The sequence below is a fragment of the Gopherus evgoodei genome, chromosome 5 (genome assembly GCF_007399415.2).
Source record: "Gopherus evgoodei ecotype Sinaloan lineage chromosome 5, rGopEvg1_v1.p, whole genome shotgun sequence".
Taxonomy (NCBI): Eukaryota; Metazoa; Chordata; order Testudines; family Testudinidae; genus Gopherus; species Gopherus evgoodei.
Genome location: NC_044326.1, coordinates 41,670,595 through 41,695,871, shown reverse-complemented (window position 1 = coordinate 41,695,871; position 25,277 = coordinate 41,670,595). Strand labels below are relative to the sequence as shown.

At 46.4% G+C, this 25,277-nt stretch overlaps 1 long non-coding RNA gene across 1 annotated transcript; it reads right to left on the bottom strand.

Moving 5' to 3' along the window:
- Positions 1-878: 878 nt before the first annotated feature.
- LOC115652298 lies at positions 879-21,966 on the bottom strand. Its single transcript, XR_004000597.1, has 3 exons — positions 21,884-21,966; positions 18,694-18,698; positions 879-890 (listed from the first exon to the last, which is right to left on the bottom strand). It is a non-coding gene; the product is annotated as an uncharacterized LOC115652298 (long non-coding RNA).
- Between the last annotated feature and the right edge of the window lie 3,311 nt (positions 21,967-25,277).

Here is a 25,277-nt window from a genome sequence, read left to right as displayed (position 1 = left end):
TACTTTTGAGGCCTCTTACACAATATATTTATAAACCTTTATATATTAACCCTTTAAATAGCAGAAAGAGTCTATGCTTTTTTTTATCAATCTTTGGCCTTATGCTGACTGGACAGATTGCTCCTCCCCTCCTAAAGCACATCCTAAAGTGGCTGTGTGTTGTTGTGCTGACCCTGGAGCAGCCTTGGAGGGAGATTGTGACCTTCTGAGTCACAGCCTCTCTGTGTGCCTCCTCATTGATCTGGGAAGGAAGCACATTCTGCACATCTCTATTCAATGCAGAGTGTGCTCCCCAGTGCAGCTGAACAGCTACACTGCCTCATGTGCATGGAGGGTGGACCCCAGACTCTGCCCTCTCCTGATGCATCCAACCTCTTTCCAGCCACTTGTGTGAAGAAAAAACAGGGACTGCACAGTTGCTTTGTAAGTCATTGCTATACAATGTGCCCACTTACTATCTTGCACAGCCATGCCAGCTCTGTCACAATCAGGCCCTAAAGAAAGAAAGTACAAACATATAAGATAAAAACTTCTGAAAGTAGGGTAGATTATGCTATGAGATAACTACTGCTTCCCCTGAAGAGAATAACAGAAATTCCATTGACTTCAGTGGTGCAGGTGTCTCTTTTCCAATTCATTAGTTTATATTTAAATAAGGCATTTAGTTATATATATTTAAATTCTTCTCTTTGACAGTCCTTCATAAAGGTACACTAGCCACTTAATCCTTGCACTGTTTTTTGGAGGAACTAGAATATAGAGTACTTTGAGGCTTTTAGGTTTCACTGAGCTCTTCCGTTATATGGTGAGTCCTAATATATCTTAGTAGTAGACAGTAATACCTACATTTGTTAATTTCTCAGATTTTCACTTTTCTGAAAACTGATGTTCTTCTGCTATCTCCAATTTCTATTATGATGAGAAGAATTTTTTTTTTTCATTTAGGGGGAAAGCTAAACATCTGGGAAGAGAGAAGTAACTAAGTGGTGTTTATCATGGGGGAGAAAGTGCTTTAATAAATTGCATGTCAAGGTGGGATACTGGTAATGAAGGAGCCAGATTTTCTAACTGACAGAGAGCAGAGCTTTCTTTTTTCGACCTCTCTGTAGTCCCGGCTTTGTTGCAAGCATTGAGGATTGGATCTTCAATGGAGATTTACATGACTTTCACCAGCTGAGGTTCTGGCCCTTAAAAAAAAAAATCTACTCCTGTAACATCTGTAGTTCGTGTTTTTCTGCTGATTTTTATTAAATGTTAATAAAATCATGTTGCTTGGTACAACTTACTGACCTTTTGCATGATTTTGTCCTATAAATTGTTGTTACCTGTAATCATGTCTGTATCCAGTGAATAGTAGACTTGACTTTTTCATTCAGGTTCCCCCCACCCCCACTTAAAATTCTACAATTCAGAATAACAAAACTCCAAGGAACCTGCAGTGCTGTTGAATATATTCTGTAGTTGTCATCTGTGTTCATTGTCAATATTTCTGGGCCACATTAACTCTGTCAAATTCAAGCATCAGAAATCAGCTGCCTTGGCTGTTAAAAAATGACTCCAGGAAAATTAATTCCATGATGATGTGTGGAGGTTTGTGTATGTACATGATTCCTACTAGGTGTGAGTGTAGGTTGTCAAGTAACAGAGAGAGTCATGTTAGTCTGTAACCACAAAAACAACAAGGAGTCCAGTGGCACCTTAAAGACTAACAGATTTATTTGGGCATAAGCTTTAATGGGTAAAAAAGCCTCCCTTCTTCATATGCAACCATAGTGTAGGGTGTTTGTGGGTATTACTACTCAAAGTAGGATGAAATGTACACATAGCATTTGGTATACTAGTAGCTATCACCTCAAGCTACAATTAAGCATTTGGAGTGAAATTTTGTCTTAATTGAATCCAGTGGGGCTAGGATTTCACTATTTGTCCTATTTATCATTCAAAAGACCTTCGACGAGATGGATCGCCTCCATTTAATTCGTTTGGAACTAAGAGTATATCTCTCGGGTATAACAAAGAAATCACAGGTGAAATCTGAAGTACTGGACACTCTTCCTATTCCTGCTCACCACCACACTTTTGAGCCTGATGATTTGTGGGATCAGCCCAGTTTTGAAAGGAATCAGAGTGCAATGAAACTGAAAAACAAAGAAACAAAAAAAACCCCAACCATGCATGGATAAGGAGTAAAACAACTTCATAATTAGGGATCTTGGAGGAAGTGCAGGTTTCTATTTTAAACATTGATCAGCCCCTGCACTCCTTCAGTATCTCTGAATTGAGATATTCTAAACACATTTCTTTTGTTTCTGTTAAAAGCCAGATTGCTTTCAACATGTGTATTTTATTAAACAATTTCATTTTATTTCAAAAATAAGCAGCACTGCCAATTGGAAATTAATCAAGCCTGCAGGATGGAATGGTTAGGGAGGAGATACTGATAGATTCCTGTTATAGCAAAGTATTTTCTGTATTCCACCTGCTTTTCTCTAGATTTCTAAATGTAGACATATCTTATCAAAGAGATGATAGTTTCACTGTCAAACTAGTCTATAAGTCTTAAACTGTTCTTTAGTATTACCCTAAACACTTCTATAGTGAGTGACATCTGCTAATTTTTGCAAATATAATGTTAAGATTAGGAAATTAAGCATGCAAAATTTGGGATAACAATGTGTTTAGCTCATTTTATTAAGCTATAACTTATATTTTATATTTGATGGCATTGTTTAACCTTTTAAATAGGGCCTTGTAACAGGGTGGTCGTTCTCTTGTTTCCCCAACGTGTGGGGAGAAGTAGCTTAATTCCTGCTGACTCAATGAGGCAGATGTGACTTGATTAACTCCACCTTTAAAATTTGGGAGGTAGGAGTAACCCATTAGAGAACTAGTATTTTATTAAATTGAAGCCTCCTAAAGTAAAAACCCTAGCATAGCCAAATTAGGAAGAAGGAGCTTGTTTTTAGTTTGTTACTCCTGATGAAATGTCAAAACTCCTTCTTGGGATTTATAAAAAGAAACATGTACCCTTTTGTAGGGCAGCACTGAGGTCCAAAAGCTTGAAGGCCTGAACTGACATAGAAACACAACATCTTTTACACTCTCCTCATACATGCACAGTAAACTACACAGTACTCAGATTACTTACCTTGGAATAATGATACTCAGACATACAGTTGCTTAAGGCTGTAGTCTTTGTATTAGTCATTGTCCTCAGAAATAACTAGTAAAAATATACCTTCAGTGGATTACAGTAAACTATGTAATCAAATTATTTTAATCCCCAAAATACATCTTTACCCTTGTGTCAGTTTATAGAGTCCTAGAGATCATTGTGATAATCTGGTCTGACCTCCTGCATAACACAGACCATAGGCCTTCCCCAAAACAATTCCTAGAGCAGATCTTTTAGAAAATGTCCAATCTTGATTTAAAAATGATCAGTTATGGAGAATCCACCACAACTAAGTTACATCCCCAGTGTAGGGTTACCAGTTGTCCTGATTTTATAGGGACAGCCCCAATTTTGGGGCCTTTTTCTTATATAGGCTCCTATTACCCCCCCCGTCCCACCCTTTCCTGATTTTTCACACATGCTGTCTGGTCACCCTACCCTGGTGTGACTCACTTCCCAGTAACTTCTCATGTTAACTGAGCATCCATTTAACAGGATGTGTGTGTTTCCCCAAGCATTGCCACTGTACTATATATTGTTTTCTTATTATATAAATAGGAAAGTGGAAGACAGTATTCCATTTATTTTCACACTCTAACAGAAATTCTACCACTGTTATTTTGTCCCTCTGGACAAGTCTTTGCATGAAAAAAAGTTTTAATTATCACAGCAATCACTGTAATGTTTGTTAGATAATAAAGATCAGGATTTGAAATCAGGGAGACAGGCCTTGAGTTTTCTCTCTTTAATCAACATGCTTTTATTCTTGATAGAATAGTTGGAGATATAGCTGCAGCATGTCACAGGACTATGAGAAAAAAACTGCATTCTTTTAAATCTGCTCAAAGGACTTTATTGGAATAAGAAAAATAGTGTTATCCCTAAAGCTTCCCTGGTTTTTTTTTTCTGTTTCACTATAGATCTTCTTCACTTTCCGCATGGTTTTCTGCTACAGATTTAAAGAAACAGTATATATATCTTACAGTCTAAAAGATTCAAACATGTAACTCTGTTTCATGGTAACTCTAGGGAAACAAATATTTCCCTATTGGTAAGTTTTACATTATATTTTAAGTGATATTTTAAACCTCAAAGAATTTGTTGAGCAAATAGCCCAGCAATTGGCAATAAGAACAAATAAGAAGTAACATACTCATTATTAAAATTATATACAAAATAAATCTACAGACAAAATAAACATTGTTAATATAAAGGGATTTTTGGCCTAGAAATCCATAGTGAAGGTAAAGTGAAAATAAGCAAGCAAACATTATAATTTTGCTCTTGCAGTTTGGGGGCACATGAAGGACCCTAAGGGTTTATATAGGGGTTTTATGATAATTAGTATAGTAGCACCGATAGGTTCAAACCTGGTACTCCACTGGTAGAAAAACATAGGAAGGGCCCATTCATGTCCCAAAGAATTTACAATATAAATAGATATTATAGTCAGACTGGGCAGGGGTGGGATACATTCACAGAAAGATGAAGTGAGTGGTTCAAGATCACATAACAGGTTCTTGTTGTCCTGATTTCCAGTCCAGTGTCCTATCCACTAGACTGTACTGTCTCTCAGTCTTAATATGTTGATTTTAAATTGGCCTTTTATGTCTAGCAAATACTAAAGCAGGGAAAGTAAGCTATGTGATTTGCTTGATTTGATCCGGGTTTTACGAATTAGTGAATGTATTAAAGGTGGCCTAAATGTTTGTGACTATTCGTAAGCTAATTACTTCCACTCAAATTGTTCCATGGAAGCACTACTTCTCACTGGGAGCAGTACTAAGCTGCACTAGGAGTGGCACAAGAGACACTGCCTCCGCTGTCTCTGGTCTGAAGGATGAGCATGAGCAATGGGTCATCCCTTAGGAAGGTATAGCTTGCATTCCTTCAATAGACAGTCATTTCCTCTGGCTAGTATGTAGGGAAGGGGAGGTCAGGTCCCTTCAACTAATTACCAGTGCCTACTACCCCACAGGACACTGATAGTAGCAGTCCCTGTACTCAGGTGTGTGTAGGGACTGCAATTGCGAGTGGAAGGCTCTCTACATCATCCCTTACCCTCTTGCAACCTGCACAGGGACTAGTCGCACTTTGTGAGTATTATCTTTATGGTTAACATGCCAGCATTTGACTCTAGAAGTGTTTCTGGCCCTGAATTTAGGATATCACAGAAAACAGAGTTCTTGTGTGTGAGTGAGAGGGAGCACAAGGTACATTTTTGCACTTTGTCACAAAATTTGTGGCATTGACTTTCTGCAGATCCTCTATGGCTAGATCACATAGCAACATCCTGAGGTAAGGCCAAAGATCCAGGGGCTTGGTACATGCTTTTTTGCATGTAGCCCCATTTTTTCCCTGTGCACTATGCTTCCACAGCAACAACTCATTCTCCTGATGTGTTCGTGCAAGGATAACCCAGACTGGCCAGAATACACATTGATCCAAACCTGTCCACTGAAATTCAGATTTCTTGGAGATAAACAAAAATCTCTTTGAAATATTTTTTTAACATGTAAAGTCTTTTGTGTAATATATAATATTACATTCATACCTATATAAATATCATTCTTGAAATTTCTAAACACTATTTTAAACTCCTTATAAAGCATGTATCCAGGAAGGACTGATGTGGTGATTGTTTGCAATTTTTTTTGATCAGACGGTATGTCTTTTCCCCCTGGAAGTTTGCATTAGAAGGTAATTCCAGTTCTCAGGTGGGATACTGGAATAAAAGACTACATGCGCAGAGGCTATCATCTTCTTCTTCATATTATAACAGATTGTCAACATTAGAGAATTTTGTACTGATTGTATCTAGCATTCATAAAACTATAAATAACTTGAACATTATCTTTTTTCTGTTCGGTCTACATAATTCCCATGTCAAGTTATCAGGTACTTAACTGGTGGCTGGTGTTTTTTGTTTTATTTGTCCCTTTATCCGTTTAGTTTAATATTTCTGCATTTATTCAACTTCTGCTTACAAATCTCCTCTGTTTAGTTGAGCGATGTGGAGTGTTGCCCCCATTCTCCATGTTCAGAGGTTGCAGTTTACAGTGATTTCTGACACACTAACCTATGGTTTGAATTATTCTTTCTTTGCAATGTCTTCAGTGTAATGCACTCTTTCCCACCAGATTTCAGTCTATATTTATCCTATCCAGCACTCCCTTTTTCCTTTGCCTGCACAAGTTAATTCACTGAATCTTATTTAGAAGTGTTGATATGTATTGTTGCTTTTAAAGCTCCTGTCCTTTACCATATGGTGAGCTTTTCTTTAAGAACAGTGAAATGCTTGCGGTGTGCTTTTTTTGACTAGATGATTTTAACAAATACAACTTTGATTATATCTGAAAAGAAATAAAGATTGAGTGGTCTGAATACTCTGAGGAGAGAAAATGTGCCTTGTCCCCCCACCTCGTGAAGAATCAAATTCAGAAAGTAATGATGGGCAAAAAGTGATATTGTTTATGCTGGAAATTGTTCATGGCTGCCATCAGTGGGTCTCTGATTTACAGACAATCACTACCTTTGTTAAAACTGATGGGTATGCTAACCACCCTTATTTTGGGCTAAATGGGAGAGCAATTAAGTTCCTCTATGGAGTGTAATAACTGGAAACAGCTGAAGCTACTTTATCCAAGGCAATTGGCGACATGGCAAAGCCTGAGTAGGCCTAAGCTGTATAGACTAAGAAGTTTCCCTGGGACTGGTTGCAGATAGAAGGGTTAAGGGATTGCTTCATAAGCTGCGTATTTAAAGGACAAAACTAGCAGATCATGAGAGAAGCAGTGGTGAACATGGTCCTTGGAGGATGCAGGAAGAGAGAGTTTCTTTTCAGCACAGCATCTTCTGGAAAGGCAGACTTGGATATATAAGCTAGGAAACTGCCTGCTGTCTGTTTTGAAGAAACAAGATTTTATGTTCATTCTTTATAAATAAGCAATATTGCGCCAAAGAAGTATCTGACTCACCATTATTATTTTCTGTTAATTGATGCCACCCTGTGAGACTCCAACTATTCGATTAACTGCTCAGGACAAAGGGACAATAAAATTCTATATGTTGATGTGGAGACTTTGGATTGTCTTTTTTGGCTTTTTTAACATTTAGGGCTATCTCCTGGCCTTTGGTAGGACTGCTCTGTGTCACATTAATAGTATGTCTACACAGCAACTAGGATGTGAAATTCCCATCTTGGGTATTTGTATACATATGAGCTCTGCTCAGGCTAGTGCACTAATAATAGCAGTGTGGCCATGGCCGCACAGGCAGTAGCTCAGGCTAGCCACCCAAGTACAATCCTACCCAACCCTCTGGGCATGTACATGAGCAGCTAACCTAAGGCACCACTGCAAAACTGCTATTTTTAGCACTAGTACACTAGCTCAGGTAGAGCTAGAATATACGCCGCTCTCCAAGCTGTGAATCATACCTCCTAATTGATGTATAGACATACCCAAAGATCCTGGAAGTTGTCCTAACATGTTGGGAGATCTATTTTTTCCCCAGTAAATACCCAAACCATAAATATTTCAGTTGAAAATTAGAATATTCAAAATAGTGCTGCAGTGCCTCATGGGAGTTGTAGTTTAGGTGCCTTGTGGTCCCATTCTCCTTTTATGGGCCAGGATCTCTGACTGGACTTCATCTCCTGTGATGCACAACTTCCTCCCCGATCAGTTGAGGGGAGAGGATGCATCATAAGAATAATAGTCCCTGGCCATCATGCAGGCATTTGTTTTTCTCAATAAACTATCAACATTTTCTGCGAAAGCCAGACACTTTGCAGGGGTAAAAGAAAACACATTTTCTTGAAACCCCAATTTGTCAAATCTGTTTTGATGAAATAGATTTCAATCAAACCAATTACCAGGGCTCCTGGGGATTCTTTAGTGTGCAAAAATCCCTCAGCCAGCATAGAGGTGACACAGCCAACTCTGTGTAACTCTTCCCAATCCTGCTGGAGGTGAAGATGTTCCAGGTGTATGGCTGGACTGCAGTGCACAGAAACAAATGGCTATTGGGGACTGATGCAGAAAATTTAATTGTAAGCAGCCCTAATTTGAAGCTCTGAGGATCTTGGCCTTAGGATCATATTCTGAAGACCACTGATATCACCGAAGTTTGTGTGACCAAACCCAGAGAAGTTTGCTTCAAAGACATTCATGTGCTTCATCACATTCCCAATTTGCATTTGCACCATATCAAGTTAACCAGTAATGTTGTCTAATTACAATGATTTTTTTTCTTCCCCCCCACACATCACACTCTGATTTGGAATAAATTTAGAAGTGCATTTTGCCTCAGGCTACATTTCTTTGCAACTCCTTGTCTTTCTTTTCTCCTTTAAAGTTTCACACTTTTTTATTAAAGTGTTTTTCTTCAATACTGAAGACCTTTGTCATTGTCAGTGTAAAGTTGACTGATGGCTGCAACTTCATCTTTTCAAATATATCCCTTACACACATGTACAAAAGTTACTCAAACAAAACAAAAAACAAAACCAACTCTCTTGCAAATCTCCTGTGCTTTTTTCTTTTTAAGCTTCTTGATTTTCATCAAATCTCTAAAACCATCTCAAGTGTTATCTTTGTGCCACTGAAGTAGATTGATCTTGTAATATATCTTCAAGGTTTTGAGTTCAGTTGTAGGAGGTGTTTTTTGGTTTGTGTTTTTGTTTTGCCACTTTCTATATTGGAGACATAATATCCAGTTATAGCTGTGGCTATTGGCTAAGATATTTTTCTTTGTTACTGAGTGTGCTTGAGTTTGACACTACTTAGGGAACATCTAAGCCATTTGCTCTAGGAAAGAACTAATGTGCTTGTGGAAATTTACTGCTGCACCCTCAACTTAACACATTTCTAGCTTAAAATGAAATAATGGTGCAGAAAAACTATCACCATTATGATTTTTATTGCCACAGAAGGCCCATAATCTGAATAAAAATGACAGAGGGAAGCACATACCTTGAGACCAGTTTTCTGTCCAAAATATTTAGTTTCAGTTATAATGCCTCTTCAGAGGCCTTTATAATGTGTGTATGTGCCTGTGTACTATATATATAAAATATAAAAATTTGGAGATTAGGTGACTGGAAAACAGCTCTCATGTCTACCCATTGTATAACTCAATCCCTGATCCAGTTCCATATTTACTTCCTGTATATAACTCATGGGCCTTTTAATCAACTTTAAACACACCACATTGAAACCCAGTATGCTTTCAGTATGGCTATAGGCATACATTAGCACTGTAAAAGCAGGATTTATTACCTAATTTTAGCCCCATGGAAGACAACTGTCAATACTCTCCTTTTCTTCATCTTGACCAGGAAGACCATTGGGTGTAGGTCAGATTTAGATAACATGTGTCATTTAAGCTCAGTCTAAACCTCAACATTTTTTCCTAATATACATGTAAGGTAATACCTTGAGCATTTTCTTTAAGCAAATTGAGTTGTTGCATAGGTTCTGGTCTTATACCCTGTGACAGACCCATGCCAGAGGGGTACAGGAGTCTGGTCCTATTGGTATTCAAGAGGTGGGTGGGCAAAGCCCGCCCACTTCTAAAGGACCTCCCCCCAGCCTAAGGGGAGGATCCAAATAAGTACAGGGGACAACTAATGAAAAAACAGGATTGGGAGTGAGGTCATAGGGCTAAATGAAGGGAACCTGATGGGGACATTGAGCAGAGAACCCCAGACAATGCCCACTGCTCCTCCAAAGCATCAAGGGATCCAGTGGACGCCGCCCAGAGGAACTCTGCCCGGATGCGTGAACAGATGGAGGAGCAGAAATAGACCCCACAGTTGCAGGAAATCCCGTTGGCCAACCTCCTCTCCCTGGTTTTGTAGATGGTTAGTTTGGCCAGAGCCAAGAGGAGGTTGACAAGGAGATCCCGCGACTTTGTGGGGCCACGGACGGGGAGTGCGTAGATAAACAGGTGAGGGGAAAAGTGCAACCAAAAAAGGAATAAAAAGTTCAAGAGGAGACAGAATAGGGGTTGCAATCTGGCCCACTTTAAATAAATGTGCCCCAGGGTCTCTTTCATGCCACAAAAAGGGCAGGTGTTGGGGACAGGGGTTAACCGTGCCAAGTACACGCCCGTGCTCATGGCCCCGTGAAGGAGCCACCAACTGACATCCCCGGCAGGCCTCGGGACCAGGGCAGAGCATAAGCTGGCCCACTGGGGCCTCTCACCGTCCCGCCATTTGGTATCAGGGCGGGATGCAAGGGTGAGGTAGTGGAGAGTGTGGAGCACGAGCGTGTATGGGTGTTTCTGTGGTGTGGCCTGGAACAGAACCGGCTGCAGATTGTGCAGCTGGCTCGCAGTGAAAGGGTGAGGGGACTGATTGGGTCCACAGGGCAGGGACCCGATAAAAATGTCCACGGGTCCTGGGGTGAAGGGTGGGCAGGGTGTGTCCTCTCACAGGACCCGGTCGAAGTAAAACCGAGCAGCAGGCAGTAAAGCGGCCTTGACCTCCTGAAGTATGCGCCGGGGAGCATGAGGTCTGGACAGCCCCATGCGCTGAGCAAGCGTAAGGGGATCCAGCCAGTCTCCCTGGTTGTAGTCCAGGAAGTCTCCGACCCTGGTGACTCTCACCAAGGCCAGACTCTGGCGCACAGCGGGGGACTCCGCCACCTGCACACGAAGCTGGGGATTGTGTAGCAGGGGCTCCGCGAGGAGATTGGCCCCCACAGTGGCCGCCATGGACCCGTTCATTGAAAAGAGCTTCCTGGTCCGGAGGAGGTCTTGGTAGAAGACCGGCAGCCCGGAGAGGTCTCGCGGAAGACCTCTTGGATGGAGGTAAAAGAGCTGCCGGTCATATCGGAGCCCTCGGAAGCGGCAGAGGAAGGCATGCGCCAATACACTCCACGCCGGACTACCTGCACCATACAAGAGTCTCTGCAGGGCCTGGAGGCAGAAGACATGTACCTGAGTGTATAGGCACTTCAGGCCCTGTCCTCCCTCCTCCAGGGGCAGGTGGAGGACTCCTGCAGAGACCCAGTGCATCCCTGGCCAAAAGAACTCCAGAATCGTTGTCCGGAGGTTGGCCAGGAAACGTGGGGCTGGGACCAGGGTGTTGAGCCGGTACCAGAGCATGGACAGGACCAGTTGATTGAGCACCAGTGCCCTCCCTTGAAGGGAGAGGCACCGAAGTAGTCGTATCCATTTCTGGAGCCGCTCCGTCACCCTGCCCTCTAAACTATGACAGTTCTCAGGCGGAGATGGATGCGTGGCAGAAAGGTAAATGCCAAGATAGAGCAGTGGACTCGTGCTTCACCGGATGGCCTGAAGCACGGGTGGGAGGGAGCTCACCTGCCACCTGTCCCCGACCACCAAGCCAGAGTTCTTGACCCAGTTGACTCGGGCGGAGGAGGCTGCCGAGTAGATGGCCTGGCAAGCCTCCACTTCCACCAAGTCACCTGGGTCCTGGACCACAAGGAGCACATCATTGGCATACGCCGACAGAACCAGCCGCAGCTCTGGCTCTTGAAGCACCAACCCCGTCAGCCTCCAAGGAGGAGACAGAGGAAGGGCTCGATCGCCAGAGTGTACAGCTGACCCGAGAGGGGACACCCGTGCCGCACTCCTCGCCCGAAGCTGACTGGCTCAGTCAGGGTCCAGTTGAGCCTGACCAGACGCTCTGAAGAAGCGTACAGCACCTGGAGAAAATCCACAAACCAGGGTCCGAAGCCGAACGCTCACAGAGTGCTCAGGAGATACCTGTGGTCCACCCTGTCGAACGCCTTCACTTGATCCAGGGACAAGATGGTGAACAGACCATCCTTACACCCTAATTCCAGAAGTTCCCGGACCAGATACAGGTTATCAAAGATCATGCGGCCCGGGATGGTGTAGATCTGGTCTGGGTGGATTATGTCTGCCAGCACGGACCCTAGCCGCATCGAGATGGCCTTCGCAACAATTTTGTAGTCCGTGCTGAGGAGCGAGATGGGATGCCAATTCCGTAAATCACGGAGGTCTCCCCTCTTCGGCAATAAGGTGAGCATGGCTCGCCTGCACGAGAGAGAGAGGACCCCACCCTGCAAAAACTCGGCCCAGACGGTGACCAGGTCTGGGCCGAGGACATCCCAGAACACGTGGTAGAACTCCACGGTCAGCCCGTCTATGCCCGGAGATTTATTGGTGGGCATGCGACGGAGGGCTTCCGAGAACTCAGCCAGAGTGAGAGGCAGCTCTAGCCGGTCTCGGTCGCCTGTGCTGACCATCGGGAGACCGTCCCAGAGCACTCTGCAAGCGTTAGGATCGGTCGGATCCAGAGAGAAAAGAGTCACGTAGAAGGCCCTTGCCCTCTTGCACATCTCCGCTGGATCCGTGAGGGGGGTGCCATCCTCTGCCAGGAGGCAGGTGACATGCTTCTTGGCACCCTTCCTTTTCTCCAGGGCATAGAAGAAGCAGGAGCAGCGATCTATCTCTCGAAGGAGGCGGCTGTGGGATCGATGGTCTTCGAGGGCCCGGAGCTCCTCCCACTTCTCCCGGCATGCTCCGCAGAGGGATGGATCCTCGAGGCTGGCAGCCAGACGCCTAACCAGCTCCAAGACCTCCCATTCCAACTGCCCTATCACCGCATCCCTTCGTCGGCTGGCGCCCCGGGTGTAGTCACGGCAGAAGAGCCGGGTGCGCACCTTCCCTGGATCCCACCACTGCCACGCCGAGGGAAAGGCATGCCTCTGCCTTTGCCAGGCCAGCCAGAACTCCTGGAAGGACGCCACGAAGCCTGCATCCTCCAGCAAACTATTATTAAAGTGCCAATAGGCTGGCCCAGGCCTCTCTGTGCAGAGAGAGGCTGTCATGGTGGCAAGGTGGTGATCTGAAAAGGGGGCCAGCCAAACGCTGGAGGAGTGGGCCCGTGAAAGGTGAAATCGCGACAGGTAAAAGCAGTCCAGCCGGGAGTGGCGCGGCCAATGGGCCTACACCCAGACGAAGGTGAACGTTGAGACGTCGTCCGGGTGGTGGTCGCTCCAGACGTCCACCAGGGAATGGCGATCAACGATCCCCTGTAGGACATCCACTGCGGCTGGGCACCGCTCGGTCTCCGAGAGGTCCCGTTCCTCGAGGGTGGTGTTAAAGTCCCCTCCCAGGACCAGGCACTTACGAGGATCCAGGGAGCCGAGGAAGGCAGATGCCTGCTGATAAAATCTCAACCTCTCCGGGCCTGACATCAGGGCGTAAATGTTGACAAGATTGACCACAAACCCCTCCATACGGACCCGGAGGTGCAGCAGGCAGCCCGGTACAGCCTCAGCGACCCCCAGCACCTAGGGCCGTAGATCGGGGGAGAACAGGGTCGCCACTCCAGCCGTGCGGACCAAGAGTGGCTAAAGTAGACCCTGTCTCCCCACTCCAGCCACCAGCTAGCTTCAGCAGCAGGATCCGTATGGGTATCCTGCAGGAAAACCACAGAGTACCCGCCCTCCCGAAGGAAGGAGAGCACCTGGCCCCTGCGGAGACCCATCCTACAGCCCCGAGTGTTTAATTTGGCAAACTTGATTGGTGCCATGAGGAGGGCTGTGAGAGAGCCTCCGTTTGGCCGCGCAGCAATCCGTGACCTACCCCGTAGGTGAGTAAAGAGTAGCAGAAGAGGCGGATCCGCTGGTAGGCCATGGCGGCCTGCTTCCTGGTCCCCTTACCCTCCCCCATGAGGGGCCTTGTGGCCCGGAGGACCTGATGGAAATCCTCCCATCGCTGGAGCACAAGTTGGACTTTGTTACAGGAGCTACAGACGTCCTCAAGGAACTCTCACAGCTCCTCCTTCAGCGCATGGTGGGGTGGGGTCACTGATCTATGACCGTCCCCTAAGGGGGTCCCTGTCACAGCCTCGTGGCCCACCGAGGTGGGCAGGCAGGGGGCAGACCCCCGACATGGCGTCTGATGGACTGACACCATGCGACCTGCCCCTCTCCCCGGTTCAACAATGGGTGGTGGAAGGAAAACAGCAGCCCCTGATGGGTGGGGACAGGGAAAAACATCTAAAGCTGCTCCCTGCGGGGTATCCCCAGGGGCGGCAATGGCATCACGGGAGGTGGAGCGGACAAGGAAGGGGCTGGCATCAGGGATAGGGCAGGGGACAGGAGTAGGGTGGGGAACAGGAAGAGAACTGGGGAGGGAGACAGAAGTAGGATCCAGAGCCTCAATAGTTGGGCCACTGGAAGGTGGCCCCTCCTGGTTAGGCTCAGGGATCTGGGGAGTGGGAAGGAGACCCCTAACGATGCCGAGATCAGCCACATAGGTTGTGCGGTGGCCCCGGCATCCAGAGATAGATGGTCATCAGTGGGATCCCTACCCGGGAAGGAGGTCGAGTGCTCCATACCCAAGAGGGACACCCCCTGGGAACCAGGTCCCGGCAGTGGGGCACCAGCCGTTGCCACAATGGGCTCGGTGGCCATCAGCAGAGTGCCACCTGCAGCCGGGCTGATGGAAGATTCCAGGGGACATTCAGAGATGGGAGCAGAAGCAGCAGTCAGGGGAAGGGAACATGGGGACAAGGGGACCAGGGTGAGGTAGCCCAGATTGAGGACCGCCGGCAGAGGGTCGTCCTCTCCCTGCGTGACCGGGGTCAGACCCAGGCCCTCCTTCTCCTCGTAGATGGAAGAAAGATCATGGTCCACCACCCCAGGGTCCTCCTCGCCAGCACTCAAGGGGACGCCCACCTCGGTGCTCGCAGGGGCGTCGGATGGGAAGGGGGCGAGAGGCTCCCTTGGGGGCTTCCAGGGGAAGGGACCCAGGAGGAGGGGCAATGTCACCTTCCAGTGCTGCCACTGTGTCCTCAGCCAGCACCACAGGAGTCATCAGGGGGCAAGGCAGAAAGCTTGTCATCGGTGCCCCCCATTCTGCTCTTCCGGAGGGTCTCCGAATCTAAAGGATGTAACAGGGCCCAAGTCTTCCACTTGCCCCACATCCCCTGCACTAAGGACCAGCCCTCCATGGCATCATCCGGGGCCTGGCTAGCAGGGGTCGGGTTGGGGGGCAAGGGCAATGGCTCAAGGACTCAGGGGGGCAATGGTGGGGTAGCAGGAATGAAGGAGGATTCCCCCTGGGGCGATCCCTCTCCCATGCCTGGTGGTATTTCCGCCGCACCCTCGTCCTCAGTGGTGGACCGAGAAGGAGGAGAGGCAGCTTCGGGTGCCGGGCATCCAGGGGTATTGGCGGTGACAGGGCCGGTGCCTTGCTGGGGCTCGGGGGTCCCAGACGCTCCTCCATGCCGGGCCAACGGGCAGTCCCTCCGGACATGCCCCATCACCCGGCAGAGGTAGCACCGGGCGTCCCCCATTGAATAATGCACCCAGTAGTGGGCTCCCTGGTAGGGGACCAGAAAGGACCCTCGAGCGCCTCTCCGCCATGTGCCGCAGGCGGCAGTTGAAGCCGCACTTGCCAGCGGAACGAGAGGACGTGACGAAGGGCGGGGTCCTTCCAGCCCAACAGGAGAGGGCTGATGACAGAGGTGGGGCTCCCCAGGGCAGAAAGGGCGGGCAACAGGGAGGCATTGGGCAGGAAGGGAGGAACAGAGGTTAGGATCAAGAGGACCCCTAGGTCTTCCAACGGCTCCAGGGGGATGAACACGCCCCCCATTACCAGGCCCGTCTCTACCGCCTCCTGGGCGGCGGCCTCTGATGCCAGGAAGAAGACCACCCTCTGCCACGATGGTCATGAGCCTGACCACCCTAGCCAACGCCTGCATGTAGGTCTCCACATGGGGCAAGGCGGGCACCAGGAGGCAATGGACGCCGTGCTTCCTGGTCAAGGTGGGGAAGGGGCCCCAGCCGCTATAGATGGTAGGGGAAGCAGTGGTCGGAGGAGCAGCGGCAGGCGGGGGGGCCGCCGCCACATGGGTGTATGCCTTCGGGGCCGGGGGAGGGATGCCGACGGAGCTGGTGGAGGGAGCAGCAGGGAGGGACGCCGCAGCCGGTAGCGGGGCTGCAGCAGCAGAGGCAGTCTCTGCCATGAAGGCCTTTTTAGTGGGGCCTTTACCCTTCTTCCCACCCCGACCTTTCCCACTGGCTGGGGGGGGCTCCCCCAAATCAGAAGAGTCAAGGGACATGGCAGCAGTGGAGGTCTCCCCGGTACTCGCAGCCACCGGTGTCTCAGTGGGGGCGGTGGCAGGTGGACCAGCAGCGGCAGTCGAGGTAGAGGCCTGGGGAATGGACATGGGTAGGTGGAGGAGGGGCGGTGGGAGCATCGCGAGGGGTCTCCCCCGCCGCGTCCCCTGCCATAATGAGAGCGGGGAGGGGGACAAGCAGTGAGGGGAGGGGAGGGAGAGGAGGCGACCACCCCTCCATGCTAGGCTGCAGGCAGGGGAGGAGGGTGCCAAAAAGGAAAGTCTAAAGGGGCATGGGGAGCAACCAAGGACCTAGGGGTGGGAGGGTCTCAGGTCACCGATTCAGAGGGGATTCCGGCTCCTCCAGTTGCACTAGGGGATATGGGGTGCCAACGGCATAGGGGAGTGCAGTGAACATGGGCAAACTCAAATGGGGAAGGGCACAAGCACATGGGAGGGGAAATGGGCGCACAAGGGAAGGGACCAATCAGGGCTGGGGGATCACAGGGTGGGGGGGTGAGGGAGAGCTGGGAATGGGATGGAGGGACCACAGGACTAGCTGCAGGGCTGGAGCAGGACTATCAGGGCCACAGAGGGAAACAGGTGGGGCGGACAAATGTGGCAAAGGAAAGGGGGTCAGTCCAGGGGGTGGGGGGAGGTGGTGCACCCACGGGTACTTGTGCAAAAGTCAATGCTTGTCTGCTGCCGCTGCTGCAGGCTCAAATGGTGGAAGTGGGCGTGGTGAGCCAGGCGAGAAGCTCAGTCCCAGAGGCAGGAGTCTGAAGCAGAAGGAAAACAGCCAGAGGGGATGGTGGAGGGGGCAACAATGGTGGTGGGGGTGAAGGGGAGCACGGATGGACCGGGGGCAGGCTCCATGCCACACCCCCACTGTTCCAACAGATACAGTCCAAACCCCCACCACAACAGCACAGTTCAAAAAAGACTCAGTCCAGTAAAGCCCCCTCCACAGCGGTCTTCACGTGGTCTTCCAGCAGCGGGTGGTCCTCTTCTCCTCCTCCTTCTCCTCGGGGCTCCAACAGCTCCCCAGCAACAGCCACAGTAGTCCTAGCAGCTCCAGGTGGTGGTGGTCTGGTGTCCAGGCAGGAGGGACCCCGCTCAGATGGTGTCCTCAGTGACAAGAGCTGGGGTCCCTCACTCCCGTTCTTCTCTGGGAAGCAGGCCAGCAGCCTTCCTCCCCCACCCCCAGGGCTGTAGGTGGAGCAACAGCAGTAGTTGAGGGTGGGGGGGTAAGGGGATCAGCAGCCAGCCAACTAGAGGGTAGCAGAGAAGGGGGGAGTCAGGGATGGAAGTGGGGGTGTCTGGCCCAGCCAAGGGAGCACCAGGAAGAGCAGCGGCAGGAGCAGTAGGGAGGGCCCAGTGCTCAGCAGGAACAGCAGCAGCAGCGCTCTCCTTCCTCCCCTCTACAGCAGAGGAAGAGAAGGGAGATCTACTGACCACTGAAGAAGCAGGTTTCTGTTCCCTGAATGACCAGAGCAGGGGCTGCACTAGAGTAATCAGGAACCTGCTAGAACCAATTAAGGAAGACAGGCTGATTAGATCACCTGCAGCTAATCAAGGCAGGCTAATCAGGGCACCTGGGTTTAAAAAGGAGCTCACTCCAGTCAGGGAGGGAGGAGCCAGAGGAGAGGAAGTGTGTGTGAGGAGCTGGGAGCAAGAGGCACAAGGAGCTGGGAGTGAGAGTGAGAGGCTGTGCTGCTGGAGGACTAAGGAGTACAAGTGTTATCAGACACCAGGAGGAAGGTCCTGTGGTGAGGATGAAGAAGGTGTTTGGAGGAGGCCATGGGGAAGTAGCCCAGGGAGTTGTAGCTGTCATGCAACGGTTTCAAGAGGCAGTATAGACAGCTGCAATCCACAGGGCTCTGGGCTGGAACCCGGAGTAGAGGTTGGGCCCAAGTTTCCCCCAAACCTCCCAACTCCTGATCAGATACAGGAGGAGTTGATCTAGACTGTAGGGAAGATCACTGAGGTGAGAAACTCTGCCAATAAGTGCAGGATCCACCAAGGTAGAGGAGGAACTTTATCATAACCCCCACGCCCACCATGAGTAACCTGCATTACCTATCCCTACCCAGGTGAGATAAAGAAGTAACTGGCCATGGCATTCCTGTTCCCATTCCAGAAAAAAGTAAGCAAGGACCTGAGTATGCAAGGGTGAGGTATTGGTGGAGCCAAGTCTCCTTTCTGTTCCTGCTGCCTCTATAAAACCAAAGTAGTTCAAGTGTCGTAGAGAGGGAAGAAAACTGCACTATTTACTTCATCTCTGGAAAAAGGGAGATGCTAGGGCCAAGCTGTAACTCAGTCATTGTCTCGTACCTGGATTTCTCCTCGGACAGTGAAATGATGTGCTCCCACAGCACTCTGGATTGTAAGGGTACAATCCATCCAAAAGAAGTAGAATCCTCTCACAGACTTCAAAATTGACTCCAACTGATCCTGCCAGCTGTGCCCGTCCCCCAAGGCAGGCACTTTGAACATAGTCCTGAGCTTCTATGAGATACAACACACATGGAAGGGTTAGTGTTACCATTCCCATATTACAGATGTGGAGGTGTCATAAACAGATAGCTAAGGGTTAATGTCTCTTTCACCTGAAGCACCTGACCAGAGGACCAATCAGGAAACAGGATTTTTTTTTCAACTCTGGGTGGAGGGAAGTTTGTGTCTGAGTCTTTGTTTTCTGTCTGCCTGCTTTCTCTGAGCTTTGGAGAAGTATTTCTGTTTTCTAATCTTCTGTTTCCAAGTCGTGAGTACCAAAGAGTTTGTTTCTTTTGTATTTACATAAATATAGTGCTGGAGTGCTTTAATTTGTATTCTTTTTTAATAAGGCTGTTTATTCAATAGTCTTTTAAGCAATTGACCCTGTATTTGTCACCTTAATACAGAGAGACCATTTGTATGTATTTTTCTTTCTTTTTTTTTATATAAAGCTTTCTTTTTGAGACCTATTGGAGTTTTTTCTTTATTGGAAAACTTCAGGAAAATTGAGTCTGTACTCACCAAGGAATTGGTGGGAGGAAGAAGTCAGAGGAAGATCTGTGTGTGTTAGATTTACTAGTCTAATTTTGCATTCCCTCTGGGTGAAGAGGAAAGTGCTTTTGTTTCCAGGATTGGAATTACAGAGGGTGGACTCCCTCTGTTTAGATTCACAGAGCTTGTGTCTGTGTATCTCTCCAGGAGCACCTGGAGGGGGGAAGGGGAAAAGGATTATTTCCCTTTGTTGTGAGACTCAAGGGATTTGGGTCTTGAGGTCCCCAGGGAAGGTTTTTGTGGGGACCAGAATGCCCCAAAACACTCTAATTTTTTGGGTGGTGGCAGCAGTACCAACTCCAAGCTGGTAACTAAGCTTGGAGGGTTTCATGGTAACCCCCATATTTTGGACGCTAAGGTCCAAATCTGGGACTAAAGTTATGACAGGAGGTGAGCCCAGAGGGGTAAAACTGTGATCCACTAGCGCACTTGCTAGTAGTTCAATAAGCTATCTGTACACATTCTGCTGGCTCTGTTTTGTTTCCGTTTACTGAATCAGAATAGATGGATGGGAGAGTTTAAATAAAGAAAGCTAGATAATGATTAATTCATTAAAAACCATTCATCAAATTAAGACATTTCAGAATACTAATGTTTATTTTTTTCTAGGAAAACAATTGTTGAAGTTGCCACAAGCAGCTACTGAATAGGAACAGCTAACAGGAGTTTGGCAAAGGAGTTTACAGGGGGAAGTGTGAGGGGGGGCTAGATGTACTTAATATTCTTTAAACTTAAAACCCAAAACACCTCTTGATAAAAACAAAACAACAGCAAAGGAATGAGCTTCAGGAATAAAGAGAATGTAACCAGAAGTCCAGCAAGAAAGTGAGGTCTATACAGTTTATTGCACCCAGTGCAGCATGTTTGATTACCTGCCCTATGGGCAGATGGAGTATATGTGCATTCGGTGCAAGGAGCTCTTGGCCCACAGAGACTGTGTATAGGCTTTGGAGACCAGAGTGGCTGAACTGGAAGAACTTAGGAAGACAGAGGTACATAGATGAGACTTTCCGGAACACAGTAGACTGGTCCCACCCCCAGTCTGACAGCCTCTGTGCTGTTGAGGAGAGTGAAAGTCTCAGGGAAGGAGGACATTCAGCTGAAGCAGAGGGAAATGCTCCCATAGTTGGGACCCTCTTTCCAGATGATGATTTAGTATCCTCTCACACTGAGGATACCTCTTCAGGGCAGGGAACTCCAGTTATTAGAAAGAAACAGGTATTAATAGTGGGTGATTTGATCATTAGAAACATAGATAGCTGGCTTTGAAATGTCTTGGAGGACTGCATGGTGTCTTGCCTGCCTGGTGTGAAGGTTGCAAATCTCTCGAGACATCTAGAAAGACTTATGTGTAGTGCTGAGGAGGAGCTGGTGGTTGTGGTACATGTAGGTGCCAGTGACATAAGGAAGGATATGAGAGAGGTCCTGGAGACCAAATGTAGGGTGCTAGGTAAGAAAGTGAAGACCAGGACCTCTGTGGTAGCATTCTCTGAAATGCTTCCAGTTCCACGCTGTTGACCTGAATTTATGGTCTAGTTTTACTATGGCTCACCACTGATCTGATCAGAAGATATTTTAGGTTCTTGTCCCACTTCAGACTACAGGGATAGAGAACATAGTTCAATATCATAAGAGGACTCTTGGGGTCTATGCCAAGGACACATACTGAGGACAATACCAACTTGTTAAGATCTTTATTAAAATAAATGAAAGCAGAATAAATGGTACAAAACACAGAGTCACAAAGAAGTAAGACAAGTCTATGACTCCTGGTGATAACATCTCTCTTCTAAAAGACTACTTCAGCTAACATACTCACACTCTTTTCTGCAGACCTGGTAATAGGATACAAAGGACCAGCCTTGTCTCTGGCATGCCTGAGGAATTGATGGTCCAGGCTTCCTGAGTTGGTAGGGATTAGGTTTGAGTGTTGAGTAGCGAAGCTGCATTGCAAAGCTAAGCTGAGAGCTAAGTAGTGGTGTCTCCCAGGGGGTCTGTACGAGGACCAGTCCTATTCAACATACTGTATTCATAAATGATCTGGAAAAAGGGGTAAACAGTGAGGTGGCAAAATTTGTAGATGACACAAAATTACTCAAGATAGTTAAGTCCCAGGGAGACTGCAAAGAGCTACAAAAGGATCTCTCAAAACTAGGAGACTGAGTAACAAAATGGCAGATGGAATTCAGTGTTGATAAATGCAAAGTATTTCACACTGGAAAACATAATCTCAACTATATATTTTAAATGATGTGGTCTAAATTAGCTGTTACCACTCAAGAAAGAGTCATTGCGGATAGTTCTCTGAAAACATCCACTCAATGTGCAATGCCAGTCAAAAAAGCAAACAGAATGTTGGGAATCATTAAGAAAGGTATAGATAATAAGACAGAAAATATCACACTGCTTGAAATAAAACTCCTGGTATGCCCATATCTTGAATACTGCATGCAGATGTGATCGCCCCATCTCAAAAAAGATATATTGGAATTGGAAAAGGTTCAGAAAAGGGTAATAAAATTATTAGAGATAAGGAACAGCTTCCTTATGAGGAGAGATTAATAAGACATGGACTTTTCAAAGAGTGGGACTTGGGAAAGAGACGGTGAAGGGGGAATATGATAGAAGTCTATAAAAGCATGACTTGTGTGGAGAAAGTAAATAAGGAAGTGTTAGCCCTTCTCATTACACAAGAACTAGGGTCAGCAACATGAAATTAATCGGCAGCAGGTTTAAACAAATAAAAGGAAGTATCTCTTCACACACTGGTCAGTCAACCTGTGGAATTCTTTGCCAGAGGATGTTGTGAAGGCCAAGCCTATAAGAGTTCAAAAAAGAACTAGATAAATTCATGGAGGATAGGTCCATCAATGCCTATTAGCCAGAATGGGCAGCAATGGTGTCTCTAGCCGCTGTTTGCCATAAGCTGGGAATGGACAACAGAGATAGATCACTTGATAACTACCTGTTCTGTTCATTCCTTCTGGGGCACCTGGCATTGGTCACAGTCAGAACACAGGATAGAGGGCTAGATGGACCTTTGGTCTGACCCAGTATGGCCATTCTTATGTTCTAAGGAAGTTATACTCATCACAGAAAAAAGCAATAATTATGAATGGTAGGGGAAGTGTGCATGAGTCAATTTTTCCAGTAAGAGGTGATCTACGTTATGAACAATATTGAGAACCCATGTGTGATAAGGGCTTGGAAGTCCAGGCAACCTAGTGGTTAGTACACCCAACTTCAGCCCCCTCAGCCTCATTCAGGGTGGTGAGAGTGCCAGTTCCTAACCTTAAGCCAAAAATCTTCCACCTTCCACCCACATCTGGGCCTCAGTCTTTATGGGGGTGTAGTAGGGAACCAAGACACTCCTTCTCTACCAGGTCCCAGTCCAGGGTTCTTTGGGAAGCATCATCAGCAGATCCTTCTTGCAGTCGGTCTAAGTCAGTGGTTCTCAGCCAATGGGCCACTTGCAGCCCAATCAACACACAGTTATGTGACATACTTAGGGCCATACAGGTAGTATATATTGTATGAGGATGTGGCCCATATAACATACAGAAAGCTACATATGTGGTCCACCATGATAAATAGGTTGAGAACCATAGGTCTAAGTTCACATCCCAGGGCTACTTCCTACTTATCGGTCCCTTTAGTGTGTGGCATGGTCCTTACTATCCAGTCATGCCCCCCCTGAAAAAAATCCAAATGAGCAGGGGCCTGAAATCCTGCTGGTTATCAAAGGGGGTATTTGTTGGAGAAGATGTTGCCTATGATCTTTACCCACTCAGTGGTCCCCTCTCAGACTCAACCTTCTGGCTGGCTTCCCAGATAAAGATTCCTTTCTCCTACAGCACATCTACCACCTTTTGCCTCGACACCTGAGCTCCCTTTTAACCCACTCTCCAGCTGGAGAATATTCAGGAATCCTGGAGCCAGCAGTGTCTTTTTAAACTTTTTGGGGCCCAGTGTGGGGTTTGGATATTCCATTACACCCTGCTCTGAGTGGTGTAGCCTTGGGACTCTCTATGGCTGCAAAGGATTTCACCAAGCCTATAATGGTTGCTGGTTTACTTTTCAGTGGTCTGGGAAATAACATTTCTTTATAGTTTTTCTCTAGCTACATTCATTTAGATTCAACTGTTCCAATTTGTATTTAGCATTATTCCACCATGAACTGACAAACTTTCTTAAATCCATTGTTTAAGACCAAGAAGGAAAACTAAACTTCATTTTATCAGGGCTATGGATATAATATTTCCTATTTCATTTGGCCAGATTAAGTGCCATTAAACATACAGCTTCACATAGCTATTCTTAATCAAGTTAACCTTGCTTTCCAGGGAGTCTTGCTCTACCACACTCTGAAATAATAAACTCTCACAGAGAAAGGAATATAAAATACAAAGAGGTTATTGGAGACAGAAGTATAAGAAATGGAGTTTCACCTATGATGGTCTTGACTGTAAGTGCTAAAACAGTGGAAATCATAAATAACACTGAATTTTATGTTACACATTGTGTGAGTTTTCTAGAGCTAAAATGGAATACAACAAGGAAACAATAAAACTCTTCCTAGGTACTTCATAAGTTGTAGGGGGAATTTTCCCCATTGATGCTATGTGAATCAACTCTTTGAATATTCACATAAACAGCATATTTCGCTTCTTTCCCAAAAGCTACATAGTTGCCAATTATTAATAAGCAGGGGTTGATTAATATGTACCTTGCATGTCATTTGTTCAGTTCAATAGGCTAACTGCTTTTATATCAAATTGTAGAAAAGGAAGCTTTGTGATAAGCCTTGACTATATTGATATGCTATTCCATTTTCTAGAGCCTACACCATAAGGCTTAAAAAAACAAAGAAGTTTGGAGAAGCTACTGGCAAGTTGCTAAATCAGACCAGGCACCTTTTGCATGAAAAAGCAAGCTTGATTTTTTTTTCCTTGATAACCATTCTGTTTTTGAAAGAACTATGTCTCCCAGTCCACAATTTGGTCATGATTTAATGTACCAACAAAGCTAAAAAGATATTTTCTCCCTTGTGCCTCAGGTACTGGTGGTAATGTTTCATTTTGGTCCATTTTCACAAACACACAAAGCATTTGTATCGAAGTGTTTGACATTTGAATCATAAATTTCTACCTCTGTTTCTTGAAACTGTTAAAGCATTCACCTTAGAAAAGGGAGATTAAGGACATTATATTAATACTTAGTACACATATAGCTCTTTTAATCCACAGATCTCAAATCACTGTATAAACAGTGCAAGACTCATATACAATATAAAAGGGCTCCCATATTTAGCACTTCATTGTTTTACTGTATTCTCAAAGATCATTACTAATAAAATCTTCAAAGCAGGGGATTCTCAAATATTTTCTTAGCATGAATTACATCTTAATAGAGAATTTGCTCTGTGAATCACCTCCTCTCTCATCCACAATCAAATACCATCCCTCTGGCAATACATGGGAAAGTAACTTTTGGAAAGTATTTGTGTTGTAGCATCAGAGTAGATGAATGAATGAATGACCAGGTTGGCTTAAAATGCACAATGGCTTTATCAGCCTAAGTGGGATTGTGAGGTGTGGCCTGGATTTGAAGTGTACAACTCTTAGGTTGTCCAGTTTTAAAAGTCAGCCACTGGGGCAGTTCCTAGAGGAAGATTCTCATTGGGTAGTTCCAGAATAGACTCAGGTTAGCTTGGGGGACAAGGGTGAGGGAAGCAAACAGAAGTGTTCCTGTCTTTAACACTCAGATGCCCAACTCCCAATGGGGTCTAAATTCAAATAAATCCATTTTACCCTGTAAAAAGCTTATACAGGGTAAACTCATAAATTGTTCGTCCTCTATAATACTGATAGAGAGATATCCACAGTTGTTTTCTCCCCCTATGATAATACATACTCTGAGTTAATTAATAAGTAAAAATGATTTAATTAAACACATAAAGTAGGATTTAGGTGGTTCCAAGTAGTA